General features: G+C 44.2%; 1 long non-coding RNA gene across 2 annotated transcripts; it reads right to left on the reverse strand.

Moving 5' to 3' along the window:
- Positions 1-1,494: 1,494 nt before the first annotated feature.
- Positions 1,495-17,077, reverse strand: LOC118693568 (uncharacterized). 2 transcript variants are annotated; one of them, XR_004981269.2, is made up of 2 exons: positions 17,015-17,077; positions 1,495-8,996 (listed from the first exon to the last, which is right to left on the reverse strand). It is a non-coding gene; the product is annotated as an uncharacterized LOC118693568 (long non-coding RNA). The 2 variants fall into 2 exon arrangements; XR_004981268.2 differs by having other exon boundaries at positions 17,010-17,065.
- Between the last annotated feature and the right edge of the window lie 28 nt (positions 17,078-17,105).

Genomic DNA, 17,105 nt, shown 5'->3' on the forward strand with positions numbered 1-17,105 from the left:
TCATTAGAGCTATGAGGATCTTTCTCTCTATAAAACTCCCAGAGCCAATATTATATTCCTTTAGAGATCCTCACCGCCCTGGGCGACTGGTGGATAGTCTACAGCTCCAGTACATCAGCCAGACGCTCTGCCTTATTTTGCATGGCTACTGCAGCAAGGACATCATCTCTACTGGCTTTCTATCCAAAATATATGCAAACACAACAAAGAATATACCCAACACACTGAGCACAGCTTATGGCCTTCAAAACAAAAATCTCACCATGGCAATACTGGATCTTCTGATCCAAACCACCAGGAAACATTTCTTTAGAGGCGAAAAAAGCTCCTGTTGATTGTACAAAACATAGTGATGTAAACCAGAGTTGCATGACCCAATATTTCTATTGAACTGGAACTATTTTGATCAATATTATGCATCCATTTATTTTCAGTGCATTTGGTAAAAAATGTAAAGTATCATTTAAAAAGAATTATTGGACTCGTACTAAGTACTATGGATTAGTTAAGGTGTTAGTTTTGCATGGCTTGGTTTTTGGTGGGGAGGGAAGAAGCCAGCCACAGAAGTGAATCTTTTGTGAAAAGCTCCTAGAAGCTTCCTCCATGCCTGGCAAAGTGAATCCCTGCTTGGCACTAAGAACAGACATGCTGCTAAGCCAATTAGACAAGCTGGTAGCCCCTCGGTGATATATTTAAGAAGGAAATTAAAACTATAGCCAGTTAACTCTTAAGTTTGCAAATTTTTCGGTTGGCACCTCTTCTGGTTTGAAAGCAAACCAGCAAGAGGCGCTGTCGCTGTTGCAGTGTGTGTTTTTGATTGTAATGCAGTTCTAGTAGTCAGTTTTATAATACTTCCTGTTTTGTGCTGTTGTAGCATATTTTATTATTAATGGATTGTTCCTTTCCCCCCGTGGTGTTAGTTTTTGCCCTAGTTGTCCATCTCCCCAAAGACCTGCCCTTTTGTTCCCTGTTCCTCCTCCCACTGAATGTCAATCCCTCCCCAAGCCTGCCCCTTTCTCTAGAAACTTCCCTATCAATTTTATATCCTTTAAAACCCCATTGGTTTAAGTTATTCTCCTCCCCTGTAGTCCCCTATTGGTTTAAACATTGTATTCCCCGCTTTGTGGTCCACCCCCAGTTTCTTCCAGTGTGTTAAAGATTGTATCCTCCTCTGGGCCCTCTCCCCATTTCTAAGTTGATGTGTGCATTTGAGTCAGTGTCTTTCTGTCCCTTTTCTGTCCCTGTCCAGTGTCTTTCTGTCCCATACCCTTGGAGTATGTTTCCAAACTCCTTTGGAAAACATACAGAAGACCTCTCCCTGTTCCTTGTCCCTGCCCTCGGCGCAGTCCTATCCCCAATGCAGTCCACCTGTGCCATAGAGCAGCTGTGCCCTACAGCTGCACCCTGGATTCGACAGCTTTCTGAGGGCAGCCCACTCTGGCTGTTGGTGTCAGGAGCTAGTCGGTCTGAAGAAATCCAGCATGGCAGCAAGACTCCAAGTCAGAAATACAATTTATTAGGAAAAGGGGAAAAACCAAATACATGCAATAATACAAAAGAAAAACCACTGACAGAATACGACCTGTCACCCTGCTAGTTAGGGTGGTGGCAGCAGTCTGGATTAAGTGGTCTTGTTGAAGTGGTGATCCTGTAGAAACCATCTGGTAGCTCTTGTCCTCTGGAAAACCAGTGGGTAAGGGTGGCCATTCCTCTGGGAATCCAGCGGAAAGACTGCTTGTGGTGTCCCAAAACCCAGACTATATCCAGCTGAGGATGCTTAGCTTCTCCCCCCGGGGCAGAGCATCTTGCAATGGGCTGAAATCATTCTGAGTCATGCAGTGGGTCCTTGATTACCCGTTGAACCGAAATGACTGGAGGGAGTCATCTCTGAATCATGTGGCAAGACATGGATGGCCCCATTAACAGGAGACAAGGAAAAAAAAATGCCCCTCCTGGTTTCAGCAGCTCTTGAGGATGGGAACAGAATACATTTTTATATTGTAACCTAGGACAATACAGGATGAATGCTTTTGCATTTGCAGGAAGTTTGTATGGATTTGAAAAGCATCCTTATAGCAGAGGCGCAAAAGTATTCTCATACCCTTTTTAATCATCTTCAAACCAAGCAATTCTCACAATAACATAGTGCATTAATGACTTGCAAGTGAGTTGAAGAAACACGGCAAAGATAAGTAGTGTTCAACTGCAGAGAATTGTTTAGGGACACCATACCTTTATATGCCTTTATATTTTAAATCAGGAAGCATGGATGGACCGTTTTTTTCCCCTTAGTTGATTTCAGAACCAGCGGTCCCTTGCGGGAGGGTGTTTGGATTCAAGATGACACTGGCAACTAAGAGCATGGCTACACAGAAGGTGCTACTTTTAGACCAGAACATTCAACTACTTACAGGCAGATAGGAAAACAGCTGACTAGTGACAGCTCTGACTGGAAGAGTCTGTGGCTTACCCCATGGGAACAATAGTAAGACATTTCAATTTTAAAAAAACATTCATTTCAGGGGACCAAGCTTCAGTAAAAATAAAAGGTCAAGTAAAGACATCCTAGTGCTCTTCTTATCAGAAGCATTTTCCTCCATATGAGAGTATTTAGGAAAGGACAGTCCATTCATAAGGAAAGGTGTGCCAGTTAGAAAACCTGTAGAACAACACAAGACAAACTTACACAATATACATCCTCAAACGCAAAATGAAGAAATAATCATTTTAATCTTCCATGGAATTAATCACATTTTATTAGTTCTTTTCATTTCAGCTGCTAAAAAGTTATTTTTTAAGACTGAATTTTATGAATTCAGCAAAGCTATCTTTTTGAATGTCTGCATACCCCTATAAAACACGGAGGTGACAAAGAGAACAGCAGTGAAAGGAAACCTGGTCCATCTCCCCCTCCTTGAAGCTTTAGGCCAGTGAGTGATTAGAATTTAGTCACTTCATTTGAGGTAAATAGCTTTACCAAGAGAGAATATTTTCCAGCCTTTATCTTTCCTTTTGGAGCTGATCCACTTTGTACTCATAAATTCTTGACTCAGTTGGTGAGAAACAATGGGATTACAGCCATGGATGCTGAAGTGCACTGATGGGAAATGAAGTTTTCATCTTCAGGTCCTTGCTTCAGTAAATCTTCCAAATTCATCAGAAAGAAAGTTCCCAGACCAGTAATCCCCACTCAAATGACCTAATTCAAATAGTCTGTAGGCATAAGAGGCATCAAGCAGGTGCTGTCATCTGTTAGGGGAATGCCCAGCCAGTACATTATTCGCTAGCTAGGCGGCAACAATTTTGGAATAATTTAATTTTTTGTATTGCAAGTGAATGGTCAATACATTTTATTAGTGGATACGGGTAAAAGAATGTCTTCTGCATCCTCTCAGAGGGGAAGCTTCCCTAGATCTAAAGCTGCTCAGCTCCACGATAGGATGCTTTGTCTGAAAAGGGAACTCTAGTCTTTGTCCTTCTTTGTCCTTTTGGATTGCTTCCATAGTTTTTCACTCACTCTTCAGGTACCTGTTAATATGCTCTGTTATCCCATGCAAACTTTTATGGGCATAGTCACTGAATTGGTACGTATTCCATGAAGTCCACAGGCCCTGTTGAGATGCAGCCGCAGGTCTCAAGGGTGTTAGCAGATGTTATTCTGAGGCCACTCCTAATCATGTTTGATGGATTACAGAGACTGAGGAAAGTGCCTAAACACTGGATGAAAGCAAATGTCACCCATCTTCAAAAAAGGCAGCTAGGAGGACTTGGAAAAGTACAAGCCAGTCAGCCATTTATATCCCCAGGAAGTTGATGGAGCAGCTATTGCTGGAAAGCGTTGTCAGGCACATGAAGGAGGACAAAATAACATAGTCAGCATGGATTTACCAGGGGAACTTCATGCTTGACAACTTTTTAAACTCCTCTGATGAATCAACTTGCCTGGTAGGTGAAGGGAATATTGTCTGCCTGGGCTTCAGGGAGGTTTTTGACATTTCTCTAGGTGGCAGCACACATACATCCCAGAAGGAATAGTGCAAAGAGGAGGGAACCAGTGTCTTTTCAGTGATGCTCAGTGAAAAGACAAGAGGCAGTGGGCACACACTGAAATACAGGAGATTGCCTCTGAACATCACAAAATGATTTTTTACTGTGAGGGTGACTGAACCATGGCACAGACTGCCCAGAAAGATTGTGGAGCCTGGATCTTTGAAGACATTAAAAGTTATTAAGATATAATCCTGGGCAGGAGGCTCTAGGTATCCTGGTTTAAGCAGGGGTGTTGGGCCTGGTGAGCCCCACTGACCCCTTCCACTCTCATTCATTCTGTGCGAGTGAATTCTCTTAGAGATGCATTTCAAGCACTGGCATGACAAGGTTCTGTGCAGAGAGAGATCCAAATGGACATGGGCTCTAAGTTCCTTAAGTAGTGTTCAAGAAGAACAAAAACTCTGGGATAAGTTTCTCTTCCATAACTGAATCCCTTTCATGGGAAAATTCCCCAGCTATAGAAAGATCTTCTGATATGCATGCTTAAGACTGACACTGGCTGAGCAAATTTCTCCCTATGTGTGTCTAAGACCAGTTAGGATCTTCATCAAAAGTGTTGTCAACATAGTCACAGAAGGTATATTGTTAAGAAGAACTTACATCAGAATGGCAAATATTGGTCCACAAAATGTATTAATGTATGGGAATTATCTCCTTGGGTTCAAAATAAATTTAAAAAAAAAAAGTTGGTCTTTATTTATCAATTTCATTGCAATATTGATAAGGTAAGAAAAACACCTAAGTCCTTTACTTTCTTAACTCTAACAAAGATTTTAAAAATTCCTTGTAAAAAATGTATCATAATTATCAGACTATGAAATAATTTTAGTTGGGAAAGGGTGTCCAGCAATTGAAAACCTTGCCTGGACTGTCTGAGAATCTGGACTTCTGAAGGGAGAAAAGCAACAATACCAATTGTCACGTCCACAGTGCATCGTCAACAGTATAGAAACACTCGAGATGTTTTGATTCCCATCCACAAAATGATCCGAGAGCTGGAGAGCCAAGGGGTGGTCAGCAAAACCCACTAACCCTTCAACAGCCCCATTTGGCCTGTGCGTAAATATGAAGAAGAATGGAGATTGACTGTGGACTGTGGACTGTGCATTGAATGGAGATTGACTGTGTACTCTGCATTGAATGAAGTGACTCCACCACTGAGCGCTGCCATGCCAGACATATTAGAACTCCAGTATGAGCTTTAGTCCAAGGCAGCGAAGTGGTACACCGCTATTGATATTGTCAATGCATTTTTCTCCATTCCTCTGGCAGCAGAATGCAGGCCTCAGTTTGCTTTCACCTGGAGGGGAGTGCAGTATACCTGGAACCGACTGCCCCAGGGGTGGAAGCACAGTCCTACCATCTGCCATGGACTGATCCAGACTGCACTGGAAAAGGGTGAGGCTCCAGAACACCTACAGTATATTGATGAAATCATTGTGTGGGGGAACACAGCTTTGGAAGTGTTTGAAAAAGGAAAGAAAATCATCCAAATCTTCCTGGGAGCTGGTTTCACCATTAAAAAGAGCAAAGTAAAGGGACCAGCTCGTGAGATTCAGATCCTAGGAGTGAAGTGGCAAGATAGACAGTGTCAGATTCCTACAGATGTTATCAAGAAGACCACAGCTATGTCTCTGCCAACCAATAAGACGGAGACACAAGCTTTCCTAGGTGCCATAGGTTTTTGGAGAATGCACATTCCTGAGTACAGTCAGATCGTGAGCCCTCTTTACCTGGTCACCCATAAGAAGAAGACTTTCCACTGGGGCCCTGAGCAGCAACAAGCCTTTATCCAGATCAAGCAGGAGATTGCTCATACCGTAGCCCTTGGCTCAGTCAGGACAGGACCAGAGGTGATGAACATGCTCTACTCTGCAGCCAGGAACCATGGTTTGTCCTGGAGCCTTTGGCAGAAGGTGCCTGGGGAGACTCAGGGTCAACCATTAGGATTTTGGAGTCGAAGCTACAGAGGCTCTGAAGCCAACTACACTCCAACAGAGAAAGAAATCTTGGCTGCCTATGAAGGAGTCAAAGCCACCTCAGATGTGATTGATACAGAAGCACAACTCCTCCTGACACCCCGACTACCAGTACTGGGGTGGATGTTCAAAGGCAAGGTTCCTTCCACCCACCATGCCACCCGTGCTACATGGAGCAAGTGGATTGCTCTTATCACACAGCATGCCCGTATAGGTAAACTGAATAGCCCTGGGATTTTGGAGGTAATTACAAATTGGTCCGAAGGTGAAAATTTTGGTGTCACAGATGAAGAACATGAACCAGTGACACAGGCTGAAGAAGCGCCTCCATATAACCAACTGCCACCATAGGAAACACACTACACTCTTTTCACTGATGGTTCTTGTCGCATGGTAGGGATGAATCAGAAGTGGAAAGCAGCCATATGGAGCCCCACATGGCAGGTGGCAGAGGCCACTGAAGGACAAGGTGGATCAAGCCAACTTGCTGAACTCAAAGCTGTTCAACTGGCCCTGGACATTGCAGAAAAAGAGAACTGGCCAAAGCTCTACCTCTACACTGATTCATGGATGGCACCAATGCACTGTGGGGATGACTGGAGAGGTGAAAAGAGTCCAACTGGCAGCATAGAGGAAAACCAATTTGGGCTGCTGATGAGTGGAAAGACATTGCTACCGGGGTAGGGAAGGTGCCTGTGAAGGTCTGCCATGTAGATGCCCATGTCCCCAAGACTAGAGCCAATGAGAAGCACCAAAACAATGAGCAGGTAGACCAGGCAGCAAAGATAGGGCTGTCCAAGATAGACCTAGATTGGGAACACAAGGGAGAGTTATTCCTAGCTCAATGGGCCCATGATGCCTCAGGCCATCAGGGCAGGGATGCCACCTAGAAGTGGGCATGAGAGCAAGGGGTGGATTTAACCATAGACAGTATTTCACAGGTTATCCACGACTGTGAGACGTGTGCTGCCATCAAGCAGGCCAAGGGAGTGAAGCCCCTATGGTATGGTGGGCGGCGGTCCAAGTACAAGTATGGGGAGGCCTGGCAGATTGACGAGACTACACTGCCTCAGACACGCCAAGGCAAGTGCTATGTGTTGAGCAGGGTAGAAGCCACCACAGGATGGTTGGAAACCTACCCTGTGTCTCATGCTACTGCCTGTAACACCATCGTGGGCATTGAAAAGCAGGTCCTTTGGAGATATGGTACCCCTGAGAGGATTGAGTCAGTCAACGGGACTGATTTCAAGAACAGCCTTATCAACACCTGGGCTAGGGAGCATGGCATTGAGTGCGTGTACCATATCCCCTACCATGCACCAGCTGCAGGCAAAGTGGAGACGTACAATGGACTGTTAAAAACCACATTGAAAGCATTAGGTGGGGGATCTTTCAAAAACTGGGAGCAGCATCTGGCAAAAGCCACCTGGTTAGTTAACACCTGAGGCTCTACTAACCGAGTGGGCCCTGCCCAATCTGATCCTTTGCACAGAGTAGATGGAGACAAAGTCCCAGTGGTGCATGTCAGAGGTTTGTCTTAGGGAAGACAGTTTGGATTAATTCTGCCTCGAGTACAGACAAACCCATTTGTGGGATTGTTTTTGCTCAGGGACCAGGTTGCACATGGTGGGTAACGCAAAAAGATGGAAGAACACAATATGTACCTCAGGGAGATCTGATTGTTGGGTGAGACCTATGTGTAAATATCACTGTTTGCTGAATGTTATGACCATTATCTGTGTATAGCTGTATATTGGATGTATAATGTATGTGTTTGTAGAGTTAGAATTTATATTAGTTTTAGTAGTAAGCTGACAATATGGGTATAAGGGGTGCAATGTCCTGGGTTGACTATATGATGCTTTTATCCCTAATCGTCTTGGTTCTGTTTATGCTGCATAATAAGTTTTGCACCTTTAAGACTTGTTCCAGAGAGTGAAGGGGGGAGAGAAGAAGTATGCAGGTTGTTTTCAGACACTGCACTCGCTCCTCCTCATTCCTGCTCCTGGACTGTGTTGTCTGCGGATGGACAGACAGTGGGACAGAGCTCTCCTTTGCTTTTAGTTAGTTTTAGCTAGCTGAAGCAAAGAAGTTCCCTGGACTGGTTTTTTTTTTTCCCTTTTCTTTGGACCTGTTTAACCCTGCTCTGGACTGAACACCAGAAGAGCACCGGCAGCTCCACCTGTGGCCCACCAGGCCAGGCCTGGCCTGTGACATTTCCAGCACCGGAGGGAATGAGAAGAGACTGAGTGAGCTCAGCTGCAACCCGGGGAGGGGACTTTCTCAGTTTGTCATCTCTTTTGGAGCGGCAAGGGGTTTTATTGTTTAATAAACAGGTTTTTTCCACTTTTCTCCAAGGAGGTAGTTTCTCCTGGACTGGTTGGTGGAAGGGGCCGATTGAATCTGCTCTCCTAGAGGGGTCCCTTTGGGGGTTTTCTCCCAAATTGCTCTGAACCAGGATATTCAGTCAGGCCAGCACCCCTGCATCAGAATTACAGGGGTCTCAGTCTCAGTCCTTGGCAGGGGGCTTCAATCTCCATCCCTCACGGTGGTAGTGGAGCAGATGAAGGTTTTTCCATGGGGAAGCCACCAAAGTTTTCCCAGCAAGTTCATCTGGCCAAGAGGTGGGAAAATTCCTGGCCTATTGTCGTGAAGCAGGTGCAAGCATACAGGACATGTCACCCTTTGCCAGGCCCTGCTAGAAGCAGTCACTGTAGACACAGCTGTGAACAATCACTTGGCCGGCCAGAATTCTGCTCAGGGGCCTCAGGATTTTTGGCGTTCATCCACCACGGGCAGGCCAGAAATCCCATCGGTGTTCTCAGGGTCCCATGTCTGCCCTGTGGATGGTCATGAGGCAAATGAGGGGAACCTCCGACCATCTTTCACAGCACCCGGTGACTCACGACAGGCTTCAAAGGGTCTTCATCGGCAGGGTTCTGTAGTATCGCTGGGAAGTCTCTAGGACTTGTCGTACATTGGTAGCATATACAGGAAAGCAGAGACAATACGTCAGACAGAGAGAGAGAAGGGAAGGAAAAGAAAAGACAGAGAAAGGGGGGGGAAGGAAACAATAAACAAATATAATTAATATTAATAATAATATTGATAATAATTCATATTAATTTAAACAATATTATTTTAAAACAATTCTTTCAATTGTTCAAAACTAATCATATAATCAAAGGCAATAAAGCAATAAACAAATCAAGAAATGTTAATTTAAAATAATTTTTTTCCAAACCATTCACCAAAAATCAAAAGTAATTTTCATATAATCACAAAAGAAAATTGAAGACGATTTCAAAACACATCCTCTCATTTATATTGTGTCAATAGTCTTGGAGATGTCCACAGTAAAAAGGACATCAGCCAAGTTGTGTGCATTAATTACAGACGTCAATTTTGTTAACTGTTTCATCATTCTCCTATTCATAATGAGAAAGATTGTAGATAAAAAAACCCCAATCAAAACTAAACTCAAAAGGACAGTGATGGAATGACACATATTGTTCAGGACACTTGTGGCAGTAGGTGACCACCCAAAAAGAGTATCCCACCACCTGTGTTCAGCATCTTTTCTTTCTCTCTCTATGACACGGTGTATTTCTTTCACCTTGTGGTGAACAGTTACCAGGGCTTTCTGTCCATTCTTCTTGATCTTCTCCAATATTTTGATGAAGTCCTGATGAAGCAACAATTGCTTTACCAAAGTAATGTTCAGCCCAATGGGAGTAGGTAAATGTCCTGGTTTAGGGCAAATTTGGGAGAAAACCTCCATAAAGGGGCCCCTCCAGAAAAGCAAACCCACACGGCCCCTGCCCCCAACTGGGTCGCGAAGGATTCCTTGGAGACAAGTGGAAAGAACCTGTTTCTGTAACAGGCAAAGCACCCCCCAGCACACAAAAGGAACAATACCGGATGACACCACTCTTTCACCGCTCTGAAAAAGATGACCAATTAAGAAAGTCTCTCTTGGGAGTGGTCACTCTGTTGTCAGTCCCTATGGTGCTGGGGCAGCTGCTGCAGGCCACAAGGTGCAAACTCTCGGTGTTTCCCAGGTCCCAGTCTGGAGCATGTTTGAGTAGGTCCAAAAAGGGAAAGGAGAAACAGTCCAGGGAAAATTTGGACTGCTTAGCTAAACTAACTAACGAGAAGAAGCAAAAAGCAAGAGCAAAGAGGAACCAAAGCAGAAGCAAGAGCAAAGTGAAAAGCAAAGCAAAAAGCAAAAGCAGCACCCATGTACTGCCCTGTCTCTGTGTCGCGCCAGCTGTGGGGGAGCAGCTGATAGCAAAACCAAAACAAAACATTCGCTCTTCACAGCCAGTCTTGAAGGCACAGAACATGATATCCAGCATAAACAGAACACACGGATGGGGATACAAGCATCATAACATCACCCTAGGACAGTAGTAGTTTGTGAATTGGTATTTAATTAGATTGTAAAAGGTAATGGGAGGTAACTGGAGCTTCTGAAGAAAAATCACATCCTGCAATTTTGTAAAGTTACAAGCACAAAAATTTGAATGATTTTTACTATCCACTACTACATTTTCTATGAATACCATATCACAAGCAGTTCTAAAGCACCCACACCCATTGCCTATATATTTAAGGACTGTTTCGGAAGTCTCGTTAGGATGAATTTCAAAATGACAGATATTTTGCTCTGTGTCCAAACAAACGTCTTGAGCTATAATTGCATTACTTTCACAGATGAAGCCTTGTTCTCGGACAATAGAAGATTCCAAATTAACATTTTGCCATTTTTCACCAGTTTGACGGGCCCATTCTCTATGTTCAGAAAGATAGGGAATAGCTCCATCATGATTTAGCCCTAATGCAATAACAGGAAATCTCAAATGCACTGAGGCATTGCTTATGGTTAACACAAGAGCTGTGGCTGTGTTTGTAATGGGGTCATAAGTAAAATTCATCAAGTTCCACCAGGATTGGAATTCTCTTTCAAAATCTGTGTCACTTGCCCAAATTCTTTTCCGAATTTCAGTACGAAAAGTGTCTTCTTCACCTTCTCTTATCATTGAGGCAGCAACTGACTGCATCGACAATTGTGCCTGGATAGAGCTAAGAGCCAAAGAAAGGTTGTTTTGTGCAGCACCAAGTGCATCAGTATACCAATTTGTGATCACTTACATTTACCTTTTCCCAAGCTGGTAATATGTTTGATAGCAAGCACTGCTGTGTTCCCAAAGCCAATAAGGATGATTGCAGTGGTTGTTTTAATTTGGTCAAATCTCTAACCATTTTGTGGCAGCCAATTTATCCATTAGTGTACTTCAGACTCAATACTATTTAGAATTCCAAAACCTGTTCCCAAAACACTGGTTATGTCTCTTAGTGTCCGTTTTTAAAGAAAAAACGGACTTTCTGTTTTTGCAGCCAGGTGGTCCAAACCTCAAAGGAAGTCTGCAAAAAAGGCAAACAGGCTGGCTGAATTTCTGAGACATTGTTTTGCATCATCAGCAATTTGACATGTTTTAGAGACCATGCCGGACTGAACAATATTTGTTGTTGACCAGTTTTCCTGATTATATATGGTCTTGGGCTAAGCATAAGCGGTGGTTGGGCTGGAGTGGTGGTAGTAGAAGGTTGGGTCATACCATTTATTATCAACTTAAAAGAAAGGCCTTCAGTATTTTTGGACCAAAGACAAACTACTTCTGCAGTTTGTGTTAATGTAAAATTGTGCCAACAGTCTTGTACGCTTAGGGGCGTACAAACCTGTTCACGCTTATTTGTCTGATCTGTCAAAACACTGATTGAGACTGCTTTGCTATAAGCAGTTCTGTGAATCATTCAGCATCCTATGCTAATTTTTTCTCCCACTACCCCTTGAATAAGGGGAAGGATGTTTATCAAAAAGGATGCAGGATGCAAGTGTGAAAAACGCCAATCACTTGTTTTTAGAATTTTAAGTTTAATAGTAGTAAAATTGTTATAAAAATAGTAATATAATTAGAGTAATAAAAATTCGGACAATTAGGATTTAGGACAATACGAGACAATAAAAACAAAGAGTTACGGACAGTCCAGGTACCTCTTTCTGGGCAAAATAAGCCCGAAAAAGGGAACGCATTAACAGAGGATTAACCCTTAAAAGCAACAGCCTGTTGCATATTCATACACTTCATACATGATGCATAAATTCCATTCAAACAAAGGATTCTATCTGGTCAGTGTCAGCTTCTTCCCCTGAATCCTAATGGCATCATCAGGGCTGAGTGAGGCAGGAAGACATTAGTCTCTTCTGATAAGAGAGCAATAAATTCTTTTTCTCTGAAAGATTCAGGTGTCCTGGGCTGTTATCTCAGTGCGAGTCCTCTCTTTTAAAAAGTATCTTACATAGCATAGTTGCTATTTTAACATTATGTTATAACCTAAAACTATATTTAACACACTACTTAAGAAAATTAGTACAGCATGACTTTCTAACATAACACATATAATATTCATTTTAATATTTGCAAAAAGCCAGTCATGAAATACGCATTTTTCACACAAGGATACTGAGATAATGAGTCTCCTTGGGCCCCTGAAACCAGATGAATCTAGACTCCTGGCTTGGACAGTGGCCAAAAGATCAATAAGCATGCACAAGGAGTAGGGTCAAAAAGTCAACCCTGAGGAAGACAACTTTACTTCATCCCCTCTGACCCCCGACGACCACCTGAGACAACTGTGCAGGTGCAAAGGACTGATAAAAAGATTAGCATACAACGCAGAGAGGGAGGGGAGCAGGAAATTATCTATTCTGAAACTTGATGTAAATGTAACATTATAGGGGATATAAGGAAACGTGAGTGTATGGGGGGGGGGCGGGGGGGTGGTACGCATGTTTTTGTGGCGATATCTTCGTGCATCCGGCCAAATAAAAGCATACCTACTTTAAAACTCATTTTGTCTTTGAGTTTCAGAGTCTCTCTCCACGTGTCACTATGTATACCAGCAGTATTATTTAGCTAAAATTAAATGACCGAGACACTTGTGCCAGCTGTTTAACACCAAAATGGCTGCTTTAGAAACTTTCACATAACCACGTGTAGTTATCTGCAAGAAATAAAGAAATGTATCATTTTAAAAAACTTTCCCAATTTACATGAGTAGAGGCTTGTCTGTATGATATTTTAGGGGAAAACTTTCTAGCCAAAGCCTGGGCTCTGGCCAAGCGCTGGCCCTAGCTGGTCGGGAAGTGTGCCATCAGACCGAGGCATTCCTGAGCTAAAAATACAATCAAGTCACTTTGACTTGCTGATTTGGACCTATAAAAACTGGACTCCCTTTACGGGCAAATTCAGAAACCTCAGCTATGGGTGGACACACCACATAGGATTTTCCCAGTTGCCGGGAAGGGTTGTCCAGATCCTCTCTGTGAAACAGGGCTCCCCAGCGATTGCAGACTTTGGGTGATTAAAGTATTTAGGCAATTGGTGATGTATCTTTGTAAATCACTATTCTCTCTCTTTCTTGTATAATAATGATTAGGTGTGTCACCTTGCTAATTTTTGTTTGTCATTAAAACCAAGCACATAGTAAGCTGATTGTTTGATTAAATGTATCATTTTACTGCTGTGGTGCCTTATTATTCCTAGTAAAATAAGACCATTCTCTCTGTTGGTGTCTCTGTCCTTTAAGTCACCCCCATCAGCTGGCAGAATGCGGGATCCAGCTAGTACTGTCCCCAGCTGCCTGGGAAACTCCCATTACCTCTGAGTAGCAAAAAGAGAGGAGAATCATCTTGTGCCAAGGGACAATGACACGAGAGCTGTGGGGAGAGAGTGGCAGAGATGGGAGAGGAACAGCAACATCAGAGGTTTCCAAAAGGAACACCTGCCAAATCAATCTCCAGGACCTCCAGAAAACATCTTCCAACTGATCTGTGAGTTAATATATTCCTTTCTTCCACTCACAGACCTTTCAGCAACAGCAAGGAACTGCTCCGTATGGAAGGTCCCCTCCCTGTGGATGTACACAGCTTTTCCCTCACCGCCATTGCAGTCAAAGGGGAACAAAAGAAGGAAAGGAATGAAAATGTACTACAGTATCCATAATATAACAGGCATTCCCACATGCCCTCACTGAATTCATACAGTAAATAACATCCCAGGTTATTGAGACAAAAAGTCCCATTTAGCTGGGCAAAGAAAGAGGAAAGACTCCTGGTCCCAATCTCTGACACCTTTTTGTAGTACCTGTCACCCTGGAGTGTCAGGAATAGGGGGAATGGCTTCCTGCTGACAGAGGGCAGAGATAGATGGGATATTGGGAAGAAATTCTTCCCTGTGAGGGTGCTGCAGCTGTTGCACAGGTTGCCCAGAGAAGCTGTGGCTGCCCCATTCCTGGAAACATTCAAAGCCAGGTTGGATGGAGCTTGGAGCAACCTAGGATAGTGGAAAGTGTCCCTGCCCATGGAACTGGATGGCCTTAAAGCTCCCTTCCCACCCAAACCATTCCAGAATTCCATGATTCTACACAAGATGACAAGTGCTCAAATTTGAGCTGGTAATTTTAGGTAGTCAACTAAATGATCAAATGAAGTCCAGTCTAATATTTTATGGAACAGCAACTGCTAGAAAGTAATAAGCACTTAGAAAGTCAAGGAAAGTGCCCAAATTAGCAAATTTCCCAAGGCTGTGGTGTCTGAATATTGGATTTCAATGAGGTGAACCAGTCACTTGACAGGTGACTGCCACGCTGTGGCACAGCTGCATCTTCCCTGGATGGAATTCCCCAAATAACCTTGTTATGGATCCCACTTCTATTCCTTCTGAAGGGAAAATGACAATAACAACCAATAATAAAAATTAAAAGGTCACATGTTATGAACAGACAACATATAAAATATTACATTTATAGAGACTCAGTTAAACAACTTGGGTAAAATATTAGAAACTAATTAGGAAAACTGATTGTCATTCTGAGGTTTTTCATGTTGTGGATAAGAAGTTCAGGTGTGTTTTTGAAGATGCTGAAGAGCTGGATATTACTTGTTTTCTATATTTGGATTACCAGAGGACTAGGGAGATCATGACACCTGGTTGTTTTCCCTAAACACATCACAGACTTAAATAAACCAGAAACATCCATAAATAGACTGCTCTGGCTCTTGCATCATGACCATAAAAACTATTAATGCAGCTTTTAAAATAAAAGTAATTCTGTAAGAACAGTCCTAGAGGTCTTTCATTCGACCAGAACTTGTCTTACGTGGTTTTGTACAATGATCACATTCATGGGAAAACCCCACCCCAATAACTGAGGTTAAGCAGGTACAAAAAATAATAAAATTATGACCCTGAAGCAGTTTATATGGCTCTTTGGAGCCAGCAGTGATCTGGATGACCTCCAACCTTCACTGCAGCAATGCTGTAGCTGTGGTGAAAGCCATGGGAACCAGTTTGGCTTCCTCAGCCTAAGGGACAACCCAACTGAGCAGTGCCAGAAGAGTTCATGCTGCTTGTTAACCCCCCAGGAATTAATATTTCCTGCCTTGCGGAGAAGCATCTGTATCATTCCATGTACATTTTACTTTATAGACCTTACACTAGTTGGTACCCCAGAAAAAAAAACCTGAAATTCTGCTCCAAGAAAAAGCTCCAACACCCTTTTTGTGTGTTTTATGGAAACACTCTGCCCTTGTTCCCCACCTTTTCAGTTCGGTCCTCTCCTGGTGTATTTTGCCCCTTTCCTGTCACAAGTCATGTCACACCTTCACTGTACTCTGGAAATCTTCCCAATTCACTAACACTCTTTAACCCAGTGGAAATAAACTTGTGGAATATTTTGGGGTAAAATTTCAGAACAGAATCCTTTTCAGGATTTTGTCAGCTTTGTTTTTACTTGTGCCTTTAATGTTCAGCAGCTCCTTCTCTGATGCATAAGCTACCATCACCATCATGTGAAATCCAGCTTTTTACAGCTTCTTCACATCATTGGCATTTATAACACATTGCTGGGAAGGAGGGGGACTGGTGGTTTTGTATTATTTTGGGTTTGGTTTTTTGGGGTTTTTTTGGGGTTTTTTTGACAGAACACAAGAAAGAATGTAGCAGGAGAGTTTTCAAATACATCTTGTTTTAAACGAAGAAGGTTGGATATTAGAAGGGAATGCTTTCCCTTGAGCATGGAGGGGCCTTGGCACAGGGTGCCCAGAGAAGCTGTGGCTGCTCCATCCCTTGGCAGTGTCCAAGGCCAGGTTGGAGGGGGCTTGGAACAACCCAGTCTAGTGAAATGTGTCTCTGGCCATGGCAGCTGGGTGGAAGAGGATGAGCTTTTAAGGTTCCTTCCAAGCCAAACCATTCAGGGACTCCATGGTTCCAACCAGAGGAGCCAGCAGCACCTCTACCCACGCAGCGGTCTGGAATTGCCTACGTTCTTCGCACAGAGTCCCCTCACTTTGCCCACTTCCAGCCCTTTGTTTAATGCCCCTCACGGCCCTTCCTTCCCCTCTCCTCGGGCTCCTGCAGCCGCTCCGCAGGCAGCGGCACGGGGCGGAGCTGCCCCACTCTCCCACACCCCGCACGAAGGACGAGCCGCGGGAGCCTCGAAGAGGGACACCCCGCGGCCCTGGGCCTGTCCAGCCCATCTCACCCCGGCCCGCTCCGGCCGCTCGGACGGTCCCGCTGCCGCCTCTCGTGACCCCACCAGGGTGCGCTCTTCTCCCGCCTTCGCTCGGGAGCGCGCGCGTGTGCGCGGGCAGGGCGGGAGTGCGGGGAGCACCGGGAATGGGCTCCGGGGGCTCGGCCCTCAGGCTGCCCGGGCCTTGGTTTTAATTCTCTTCTCCTTCTCCTCTCCTTCTCCTCTCCTCCTCTCCTTTGCTCTCCCCTCTCCTTCCCTTCCCTTCCCCCTCCCCCTCCCCCTTCCCTTCCCCTCCCCCTCCCCCTCCCCTCTCCCTTTCCCCAGTGCAGCAGGTGGGGTTCCAGCTGCCGTAAAAGCTGTGAGAAGCAGTGAAGAAACCCGGACCTTACAGATAAATCAGCGACACTCATTCAGCCCTCGCGGCGCCGGGGGATCCCCGCAGGAGCGGCGCGCCCGGGACGGAGCTGGCTCCGCTGCTGA

Source organism: Molothrus ater, chromosome 20 (genome assembly GCF_012460135.2).
Source record: "Molothrus ater isolate BHLD 08-10-18 breed brown headed cowbird chromosome 20, BPBGC_Mater_1.1, whole genome shotgun sequence".
NCBI lineage: Eukaryota > Metazoa > Chordata > Aves > Passeriformes > Icteridae > Molothrus > Molothrus ater.